The 9,450-nt window shown below is 53.2% G+C and overlaps 1 protein-coding gene across 1 annotated transcript in view; it reads right to left on the bottom strand.

The window, feature by feature from the left end:
• The window catches only part of TMEM132E (transmembrane protein 132E), a 54,392-nt gene that overhangs the window by 44,787 nt on the left and 155 nt on the right, over positions 1-9,450 (bottom strand). The window lies entirely within an intron of this gene.

The following is a 9,450-nucleotide window of genomic DNA, read 5'->3' as shown; positions in this document are numbered from 1 at the left end:
AGCATGCACACTCAGTCCGCCTCTCTGGCTCTAACGGTGGGTTGTCTACCACGTGGTGGGACCTTGGATGACTTCTAGTAATCGTTTCCCATCCTAAGGCCCCCATTCTCTGACCAGTGCTGAAACAGTTTCCCTTTAGCATTGCTCCCATCTGTCAACTGTCCCTGACCAAGGAATTGTTGAGAACCTTGCTTTGATGGTGTCCTTCTCTCACTCTGTAACTCTCAATTGCCCCCCAGTGCTCCAAGGTTGAAATTCTGAGGTATCCTGAAAGATGAGCCAGGTGAAGAATTGTCACCACAGACCCTGAAATTTGTTAGTGTATCTTGCTATTCCTTTACAGGCAGCCTTGCTCTCCCCGACCAAGACTCTTGGAGCTAGTCAGCCCGTGACTGCTTTTGTCCTGTATTTCTGTCTTTCCCACAGCAACAGACACACACAGTAGATGCTGTCCCCTTAGTCTTCAGAAGCCGAATTATTATTATTATTTTTGAGACAGAGTCTCACTTTGTCTCACTATAGGTAGAGTGCTGTGGCATCATAGCTCACAGCAACCTCAAATTCTTGAGCTCCATTTGCCTTAGCCTCCCAAGTAGCTGGGACTATAGGTGCCTGCCACAATGGCTGACTGTTTTTAGAGATGGAGTCTCACTCTGGCTCAGGCTGGTCTCAAACTCCTGAGCTCAAGCAATCCAACCACCTCTGCCTCCCTAGGATTCCAGCGTGAGCCACCGTGCCCGGCCAGAGCAGAATTCTTGAACCTGGACAAGGGCTCACTGTGGTGGCATCTCTCCATGAGGCCTCCTCGGCCCCTCTAGCAGTTATGAGAGCCCCCTTTCCCTCTACAACACTCTGTATCCCTTCCAGCATGTCTATGACTCTGTATTTTATCACAACCTATGTGGGCATGCAAGTGAGGAAGCCAGGCAGCTTGGTTTCCGAGCTGAATGCAGGGAAAGGTGAGGTGGAGGACGAAAGCTCTGAGTGCCAGGACCAAGTTGACAGAACAAAGGCTGATTCCTGGTGCCCAGCACAGGGAGTGGCACATAGCAGTGCTCAGTTAGTAAGTGACTCCTGAGATAACTAGATCGTTCAATAGCTGCTCAGACACAGGCCTGTGGTCAGTGGGGTCTTGGGGGGGGGGAGAACTTCCCAGGTGGGGGGTGCTGCCCAGTGTCCCAGCGGGGACCCCAGCCCTCCACACCACACAAGTCCCCCGCCTCTCCCCTTCACCCCTCCCCAGCATTTCAGACCTCTCATGCATAGGGCTGGCTGTTGGCAGTTTTCCTGCCGAGAACAACCATAGAAAATTGAGATCATTTCTCTGCTATGTTGGCAGCTGAGAAAATGGCCATTTTTCCTATTTTCGATCCAAGAGTTCCTTCCTATTGGACAAAGGCTTCATAAGGCAGTTTCTCCCCAGGAGGGGCAGAGCAGGGGAGAATGTAGGTTGCCCCAGGTCAGGTCACCTCCTTAGCTAAGAGGCATGAGCTGCAGTGGTCACACAGGAGCAGGGAGGGAGCAAGTGGTACCACCAACTAAGGCCCTACAGACACAGAAGGGGGAAAAGAGAGAGATCAAAGCAACAGGTAACCCAGAGTTGTCATGTCACTGCGGGTCACTCAGGGACTTGGGGAGATTCGGGTTTGCCATTCCTCAGCACAAGGGCCTCCAGACCTGCTGTTGTCACACTCCCCAAGTCACAGTGGTGTAAAATCAGACAGACCAAACAAGTGCATATAATCCCAGCCACCTCCGGGAGCTGAGTTTTTGTAAACATAGATAATTAGTAAAAAGTCAGAACCTGTGAAAAAAGGAGAAGGTGGCTTAGCTTCCCAATGCCCCAGGAGATGAGGACAGCTGGTGTTTGGCTCCATCATTTCCCTCCGTCACTGTACTCACCCATCTCCCCTTCCTCCCCACCCCTGCCCCTGCCCAGCCTCTCATCTCCCTGCTGTTCCTTGAATGGCAAACCCACTCCCCCTAGGGCTGCTATCCTGCCTGGCTCCCCTGCCCAGAGGGCTCCTGGATTTTTACTTAGTCGGATCCCTCACTTCTCTGAGTCTTTGCGCAAATACATTTTACCAAATGATCATTCCTATGAACAGCACGCATCCCTTCCGGACTCTTATGCACCTCTTATAATTCCCAGTTCCCCTTATCCTACTCCTCGCCCGCTTTTTAATAACACGTGTTGCCTTCTAACATACACGCATGTAACTTAATTGTTTAATTTATTTATTCTTTCCTGCTTGCATTTCCCTTCCCCTTCCCGCAACAGGAATGTAGGCTTCCTTAGTGCCGGATTTTTGTTGTGTTCACTGAGTAGAACCGGGCCTGGACTGGGGTAAGCACTGACTGAATACATCCTGAGTGACAGGGAGCGTGGCTGTGTGGACAGGTATGTGCTCGGCGGTTCATTCATTGATTCATTTGCCAACTCATCAAACGCCTCCTTTATTCCAGACATTCCCTCCCAGACAGACTCTGGGAATTTAGCGGCAGGGAAGAGATCATACACCGTCCTTTTCAGCCAACAGGGGAGCCAGGCCATGCACATTTAAACTCACAGCAAACCTGCAATGAGTTGCAGGGGGTAGTGGGCCCCTGTTCATCTGATAATCAGGGAGGGTTTCCAGGTAGTGGATAGGCTCTGGCTTGAAGGCTGAACAGCCCGTGGGTGGAAGAACAATCCGGTCAGAGGGGACAGCGCTGAAAAGACTGTGACATGGAACGGAGCACAACTTATTCAAGGGACTGGCAGAAGGCTGAGGGCAGAGAAGGGCTCACAGTGAGACTGCAGGGGTCACTAGTGGGGCCTCATCCAGGAATCTGCCATTCCTCAACTCAAGAACTGCAAATCTGCTGTTCTCACAATACCCAAATCACAGTGGTGATCTGGCCCATGTCTGCTGCAGACAAGAGGTGTGAGAGGTGTGGCAAGAAGACCTTCGCAAGCAGGCTCAGAAAACTTGACTTCAAGAGCCGGTGTGGCTGGGGCTCCGTTGAGTCTCAGCTGTGCCCTCTGTAGAAAGGGGTGTCATGTGTTGCCTTCATACAGCAGCCACCTGGGAATCCGACGGGATCACAGATTTGAGAACTGACAGATCTCGAGGGTAGCCGAGTGTGACCATGACTCAGTGGGTGAGCACATGAGCATGTGCCTGTGTTCCCCTCTCCCACTGACACCATTCTCCTACAGTGACAAGTCCGCTGCATCATCGATACCAAAAATACACACACACTCTGGAGCAGAGCCAAGCTCCCCAACAACCCTGGGTGCTGGAAGGGTCAGGAGAGAGGAGGGCCCTACAACCTCTGGGCAAAGGTGGTCACCTCTCTCACGTCAGCCCTCTCTGAGGACTGGAGCTCTGTCTTGCTTATCAGACTGGGGCCTCTCTGAAGATGAGGCTGTGTCCCCCTTGTCATACTAGGCAGGAACCATTCCCCCTTCTCCCTTTTTCTACTTTAGCAAAAGAGACAGGTTGTTACTTAGTGTGACTGATTTCAGGGCTGTGTCAGGGGGCTGTTAAGGGTAACAGCAGGGGGTGATAGCCTGTTCTCTTGGGGCCAGGGTACTAACCTCTGGAGTCTGATGTTCATTCCTGGAATTCTTGGATGGAGATACCCCTGAGAACTGAGATGATTCTGAGAGTCATCTCATCAATCCTGGTGACACTGGGCACACTATTCTCTCAGTTCCAAGGACTATGAAAGACAGGCCCCGGGAAACAGAGACAAGCTGAGGAATTCTGCCAGCAATCATATATCCTGCCCACTGCCCCCAGTTTGAACTGAACAGGAAAAGCCATTCAAGGGAAGAGAGTAACCAACTGCTGATCTTCATAGGCCGAAAAGGTGTGGGTGAGAATACAGCGGGAAGGATTCAAGTTTGATAAACAGCAGAACTTTCCAAGGGCAGCTAATTTTCTAGATAATTTAGACAAAAAGGGATTTTCTTTAATTATCTTTTTCTACCCTTTTTTTTTTGCACTGAATTATTCATTTTTGTATTCATTCATTCGGCAACAAGCATTGAATTATCTACATAATTGCCTTCATTTTCCACTTCATCCTGCTGGGTTTTCTGCTAGCCATTAGGGCCTGCTTGGTGGGAGGGAGGAGGAGCTGAAAGGGGCAAACAAGACTGTGGATGGACAAGCTTTCCTTCTTGCTCTGCTCAAGTTCTTTGGCTATAAGTCACAGGGGCAAGTGACTTCTGGACTCTTAGCCCATGGGTGCTCAGACCACTCTAATTGCTGGCTTGTCCCCTCTCTGTTACCTCTCTTGTCCCCACCTCACTTGTCTCAGTGGCCCTTTCCCCTGGGCAGTCCGTTTGGCCTCTAGACACCGAAGCAGGAGCTTGCCAAGTATTGGCGCTCCATGGTACACAGGCCCATCTCTGAGGACCGCCGGAGTATGGCACAGCCAGTTGAGTTGGTGATAAGGAGGCCCACTTTTCTTTTCACTTAAAAAGACAGAGAAGGGAAATTTGAAAAGGAATTTATGTTTGTAAACACACACACACACACACACAACTGGTTCATTAATCTCTTATTAAAATTCTGTGTTGAGCACAGGCAAGGAAAAAGTAAGGAAGACCTTGGGGAGGAAATGGGGAGGAAGCATTGCATTCACTCGTTAGCGTCTGCTGCAGGCATCCGTGGAGGGGTGTGGGCGTGGGCCGGGGAGGACCAGGGAGGTATTAAGGGACTTCTCCACCACAGAACAACAGAGTTGGGAGGGGGCTCGGAGAACACCATCCCCTCTCAACTGGGAGACCCAGAAAACAAGACTCAGAAAGGAAGGTGAGAGTCCTGTGGCTACACAGTAAAGTGATGACCCAAAGGCAGGGCCTGAATGCAGGAACCCTGTATCCCGAGGATGCTGCAATTCCAAACTGCTCTGAATTGTAAGAATCTAGACCAGTGGTTCTCTAGACAGCTGTTCCTGTCACGACCTACAGGAACTGTATTAAAGGGTTGCAGTGTTAGGAAGGTAGAGAACCACGGATCTAGACATTTGTTTCATCTCCCCACCTGGACTTCAAGATTCTGAAAGAGAGCTGGGAATCAGATCACCAACCCTTCCTTGCTTCTTCTGTAGTGCTTGCTTGGTAAGGTTTATAAATTAAGCTCCACTACTGGTGACAGATTATCCCGACTGCTTGTGACCAGAGGATAGCTTGTGCCTAGAAGCGCATCTCTGCAAGAAGCTGCAGAGCTCGTGGACAGCAAATGTGGTGGGATCTGCTGAGGGCTCTGGCGCAGGCAGGCTGCTAAGCCAAGAACCGCCTTCCGGCTCTGGTTCTAGTCCTGACTCAAGAACTAACTTGAGAGTGACCTTGGCCAGTCCCTTCTCCTGTGTGTCCATTTCCTCACCCACAGAAGGGCTGGATTTCTCCTCCAGCATTGTTGATATTATTATGGGGACAGCAACTAGGTGATACCCTGCCCCCAATACACACTCCCCTGGCCCAGGTAGGTGGGCCAGACCTGGGGGTGGCTGCTGCTGCCTCTCAGGGTTTCAGCTCCTGCAGCATCACCAGCACTCACTTCCAGTCTCAGGCCCAGGGTCTATCCACTCCAGACAGGCCCTGGGAGATGCCCGGGGCCAGCTCTGAGATTCCACAGAGGCGTCATCTCCTGCAGCGCAGCACCCAGCTGTCCTCAGAATGGATTCCAATAAAGCTCATTTTCTGCCACCAAGTTTATAGCACAACCCCACCTACTGGTCTTAAACGTTAACAAGGCTGTGTTGTGGCCAGAAGAAAGACGGGTGTGGGAGAGGGGAGGCAGCAGTGAGGGGCCTTCCAAGGCCCGGTGCTCACCCTGCCCCTCTGCTATGTTCTTCCTGCTTCTCCAAAGGGGCGCAGGTGAATGGGGGACAAGCTTGGGGTTGTGGACACAACTTGCAGGAGAAACTCAAGGGCAGAGAACAGCACCAGGAAGGGCTGGCAAACAGGGCTGGGGACCATGAAGGGGGACATATGTATTTGAGATCAGATATTCACAGTGACATGGGATATTGCATTCACATCCCGTGGGACCATGTCATGACATGTCACCTGAGACAGGTAGATCTCGTAAATGCCATTCAAGGGGCACAGCATAGGCCTGCTCTCGCCTCCTGGTCTCTCTCTCCCTGCCCGTCTCTCCCTTACCCTTTTTCTGCCCCACACCCCAGAGCTCCCATTCCAATTGATGCTGGAAGAGTCAGTCCCTCAATGCGGAGGTTTCCTTTCACTCATTCATTTCTTCTGAGCACCTACTATGTGTCAAGCACTGAAGAGTCAGACAAAAACGTAGAAGACATGGCTCCTGCCCCATATGCAACGACATAGGGGTCAGGAGGCTTGCACAGCTAACCATGCCTCTTCACACACATGTACTGCAGCCTGTGAGGCGTGCTAGGAAAGTCGTGTAAAGTGCCCAGAAAGAGTCTGTATATCTACTGGGGCATAGAGGCTGCTGGTGAAAACTAGGGGCTAATCTAGGAAGCCTCCCTAGAGGAGGTGATATTTGAACTGAGCTTTGAAGGCTAAGTAAAGATTTCTGAAGGCAGCACATTCCAGATGGAAAGGTTGGTTGGGTACAAAAGGAGGAAGATGGGAGAGTGAGAAGAGTGAGCTCTGATAAAGTAAATGGAGGATGGTGAGAGGGCAGTACCATGGAAATAAAGATGTGGATCGAGACAAGATCATCAAGGGTCTTGTATGTCAGGGCAAAGAGTGTACCCTTGATCCTATAGACAGTAGGAGCCCTTGAGTCTTACTGACTGACATAATCAGCTTTCTGAGAGTTATCACCACTTTGCCCCCCTTAACTCCTATTCAAACTACAAACACAATCAAAAGTCACCACAAAGATACACAAAAATGGCTTGCACAGATGTTTTCTGGAAGAACTGGGAACGGTGTGTGTGTGTGTGTGGGGGGCAGACACACTACTCTGCCACCCTACAGGCTAAGCTGGGCCCTGAGAGCTTGAGGGGCTCCATTCCCACATGGTCTGGCAGAAAGTGAGACAGGGAGATGGGCCAGAGCCCACACTGCCTGTGGAAGATGAGGAATATGAGGGAGACAGCCCAAGGTCATCCTGCCCGATGGCGCCAGAGTGAAACACAACTCAGGCTACTTGGCTCCCAGTCTGGCTGTGTGGTCAGAACCCTGCAGCTTTGGCTTGCCAGGCACAGAAAACTGCAAACTGTCCCTCCATTCCCCAGAATCTTGGAAGAGTCCAGAAACCTCAACCAAGAATTGTATACTCTTCCTAATAGAGGAAAGGGTTTGCTAGATGGGCATCAGGCAGCCCTGGAGAAGGGAGGTCCAGGGAAGATGGAGTTTTTTTGGCAGGGGTTTCTGTTATTCTGGCCTTATCTATCTGTGTGATCCGTAAGCTCTAAGCATCTACTGAGGAAGAGGAGACTGAGGCATGGATGATGGGAAGAGACTTTAGGACTCAGGAAAGTAACCTGGAAAAGCAGTGTGACAGGCAAGGGAAAGCCTGCTCCGTGGGGGACTCAGGCCCCTTCCTGAAATATCTTTCTGATCACACAGCCAAGCCCTGGGCCCTTGTGTGTGCTGGCAATGTGGTGAGCACTGGCTGTGCCAGAGACAGGAGAATAAGCCCATGGCTCTGCCTCCACCTCTCCATGACTCTAGGGCACTGAGAGGGCACTGGAGCTTAAGGAAAACAAAGGCCAAGGGCTGACACACCAAGGGAAGCACAGCCAAGATACTGAGGCCTGCCTGTATGTAACTGGGTCTTAAGAACAGGCAGGATTCTGGCAGGACAGGAAGGGGTAAGAATCTTTAATAGCAGGCCCAGGGATGGAGAAGGTGGACAGGGAGGATCTAATGACAGCATGTGAGCTGCCCAGAGGAAGGGCCATACCCGGCCTGAGAAAGGGAACTCTCACACCAAGATCCAAGAGGAGAACCACGCCTAGAGCCAGGCCTGGGCTTCCTGGCTTCCTCCCACTGGGCATGGAAACTCCCTGTTTGCCAGGGCTAGGTCAAGTGCAGCCCACGCAGCCCCAGTGCAGACAGGCAGCCCAGCTCCTCACCCCTCCCCATTCTCAGTCTTGCACAGGGAGCTGAGATTTCTGGTTCCTGGTTGCACTCCCACTTCCCTCACCTTACCTCCGCCTCCCTGCTGGCAAGTTGCCCTGCAGATTTCTTCCATAAAGAACCGAGGTTAGCTGTCTGTGGTGAACTGAACACAAAACAAGCCCCCCTGGAGTCACCTGCCGCCAGCCAGAACCAATCTACCCATATACCAATCTCCTTCACCCTCCTAGCCCTAGGACTCCCGAGCCCATTCCTATTCTTACTCTTTCAACCTTGAGAATGTGCCTTGGTGAGAGAGGCCGCTGGTTAGAGACCTTGGCCACGCTCACGGTGTTCGGGCTTGGACAGGCTCTCAGAGACTAGGAAGATCTGGGCAAAAGCTAAGCGTGGCACACTGAGGGCCCTCCACAAACGCGCAGAGCGGAGAGCGCACTGCTCCTTCCATCTAAGCCTCTCTCCATCCTGAGGCTCACTCCTCAGCGTGGAGCATCGAAGCACCCCACCCTCCTCCTTGCTGGTTGGAGAACTGTGTCCCCAGGCCTTGCTGGCTTCATGTTGGGAGTGGGCAGAGGACAGCGCTTCCTAATTCTTCTCCCGGAGCTAGCTCTCTCCTCGCTCGGTCAGTGCCCTTCGCCTCCTGGAGTGTCTCCAGCTTGCAGAAGGCCGGCTGCAGCCTCCTTCCCTCTGGTCTGAGTTCCCACACCGGAGGACTGTTCAGAGACCCGCTGTCCCCCACCTGTATCCCCGCTGTCCCATCGCCAAAGCGCGCCAACCCCGAGCCCCTCCTTCTCCCACCCCCTTTCGCCGCGGAGCCCCAGGCGAGCCTAGGGAGCGGACGCAACAGATTGCAGAATGCGAGAGCGCGGAGCCCGCTCCCTCCGCGCGCCGCCCGCGGTCCCGGCCGGAGCTGGTGCCCAGACCCCCGCCCTCCGGGCTCCACTAAGCCGGCCATTTAGATGCAGCTCACAAGACCGCCGGCGGACGAGCACAGCGGCTCCCCCGGCCCCAGTCAGTCCACTTCCCTTCTGAGGACCGCGGCAGGAAGCTTGGCAGCAGGCGGCGCGGCCCCGCACCGGCCTGCGCGCCAGGGGCGGGGAAAGAGACGCGATCCCCGCGGATGCCAGGAGCCCCCAGTTCCGCTGGCTGCAGGGGAGAGAACGGGGGTGGAGGGCCGGACAAGATCTAGAGGATCCGTTGGATCCCTATAGATTTCCGTGGGCGGGCACGCCCCCAGACTCTTTTCCTGGGCCGGGCTGGGTCCCTTAGGCGGGCTCCCACAGCAACGGCTCCCGTTGGAGGGCTTAGGGACTGGAGATAACTCGAGCTGCAACCCGAGACGCCAGGCTGGGAGCGGCGGCTGCAAGTCGGTGGAGGAGGGG

Source organism: Otolemur garnettii, unplaced genomic scaffold (assembly GCF_000181295.1).
Source record: "Otolemur garnettii isolate 467f Iridium unplaced genomic scaffold, OtoGar3 scaffold00112, whole genome shotgun sequence".
Lineage (NCBI taxonomy): Eukaryota > Metazoa > Chordata > Mammalia > Primates > Galagidae > Otolemur > Otolemur garnettii.
Note: the sequence above shows the minus strand (reverse complement) of the source record. Positions and strands in the feature narration are given on the sequence as shown.